Below are 2,140 nucleotides of genomic sequence, written 5' to 3'. Positions count from 1 at the left end.
AGCCCAGACATCCAAAAGAGTGGCACACTTTGGATATTAGAAGAGCATTAAACTTTTACCTTGCAAGAACTCAGGAATTCAGATGCTTTCTGTCACTTTTGGAACAAGGGATATATCTTGTCGAAGGCTTTTATGGCCGGAATCACTGGGGTGCTGTGTGGTTTCCGGGCTGTATGGCTGTGTTCTAGCAGCATTCTCTCCTGACGTTTCACCTGAATCTGTGGCTGGCACCTTCAGAGGATCTGATAGTAGGAAAGCAAGTGGAGTATATATACCTGTTGGAGTTTCCCCCACCCTGGATACTCCAACAGGTATATATACTCCACTTGCTTCCCTACTATCAGATCCTCTGAAGATGCCAGCCACAGATGCAGGCAAAACGTCAGGAGAGAATGCGGCCATACAGCCCAGAAACCACACAGCACCCCAAGGAATATATCTTCCATAGCACGATGGATAAAACTCTGCACAAAGATGTTTTACGAAGCTCAGGGCATGCAAATTCCAAGGTGTGTCACTCCACAAGATCAGCTGTGACTTCAGTGGTCTTCGCATCCAGAGCACCAGTCGAGGAGATCTGCCAGGCAGCCACATAATCTTCTTTTTCCACATTCATAAGATATTATAGACTTGACCAGTAGCTGTCTGCAGAAGCGTATTTGGGAGAAGAGTCCTACAGCAGGTGCTGGACCAGGATGCCTGAGGTGAGATTGTCTCTTACTTTTTAAGTGATAGATAAGTGTTTTTTATTACCCACACTTTGTGACTAGCTTGGATGATGAAGCCCCACTGAAGGAGAAAGACAAGTTGAACTTACCATGAAGGTGTCTTCTCTTCAGTGGGGCAAAATCAGAGTGGTGTAGTGGTTAAGAGCAGTTAATCTAGAGGACCAGGTTTGATTCCCCAGTCCTCCACATGAATGGCATACTCTTATTTGGTGAACTGAATTTATTTCCCTGCTCCTACACATGAAACCTTGGACCTTAAAGCTAGTTGAACCGAGAAGATTCTCTTAAGCGGGATACTTTCTTGTTGGGGATTACATTTTCCAAAGTTCTTCTACTTTAGTCACTCTCTGTAAGTGGAAAATGAGTGCAGTATGCAAATAGATATGCTAAAACCTTTCCTTTTGATGGTTTTAGTATTTATTTTCAGGGAGTTTAGTAATAGGGGAAGCATTAAGAATACGGCCCATTTTACACCACAGTTGGCCAGTATGGAGACTTTGGAATTATTACTGATCTGCAGACTACAGAGACTAATTATGGAGAAAATAATTGTTTAGACTCTTACAGGGCTGGATCTACATTTTTAAGGCGGGAAAAGTATAAAATGACATTCCCCATATGTGTTTGTGTGCACACGTGCATGTATATGTGTATATATGTATATAATCAACAACTCTTTTATAAAATAAATTACATTTGACCTCTATGATCTATTCATAAATAATTACTCCCTAAACTCCCCTCACAAATCTCCAGGAATTTCCCAGCTCAGTCTTGGAAATCTTATCATCAGCACCTCAGAATTCTGCTGGCTTCCGTTCTGAAAAGCTTGGAAAGTCAAAGCCTATAATGCAATAAAGAGTGATCTTTTGCATAAAAGACGGATACTGGCTTTAGTGAATGAAATATGTGGGATTTCAAACTCGGTTCTGCAACATACTTTTGTGCTGTGCAACGTCTAACTATATGGGAGATTTGGGTGCTGTGTGGTTTCCGGGCTGTATATGGGAGATTTTTTGTATTGTCTCATCTCGTTAGGTGCATACACAAAAGTATGGAACAGAAACAGAGTTTAAAGTCCAGCATATTTTACACACCAAAGCATTTATTCGCCTCTCATATTCAAGAAGAGGGCGGCAAACTCCTAGTATTTATTTGGTAACGGTGAGCGAGACCCAGGGGCCCAATTCCCCTGCACCCTAACGGGCAAAGTCCTGGGCAGATCTCTCCTGGAGAAGAAAAGGACACCCTTTCCCGCCTTTACCATGGAGGCAAAAGGTGCTCTTCCAAGCCGCCGCAGACGAAGTTAGCAGGAGTTTGGGAGTGGATGTCAATGAGTGGGCAGGCCTTTCCCTCGGCGCTTCCTCCCCACTTTCCCGCCCCTAAATATTAAAACACAGGAGTCAGTCATG

This window comes from Sphaerodactylus townsendi, linkage group LG09, assembly GCF_021028975.2.
Source record: "Sphaerodactylus townsendi isolate TG3544 linkage group LG09, MPM_Stown_v2.3, whole genome shotgun sequence".
NCBI lineage: Eukaryota > Metazoa > Chordata > Lepidosauria > Squamata > Sphaerodactylidae > Sphaerodactylus > Sphaerodactylus townsendi.
This window is presented reverse-complemented; position numbering follows the sequence as displayed.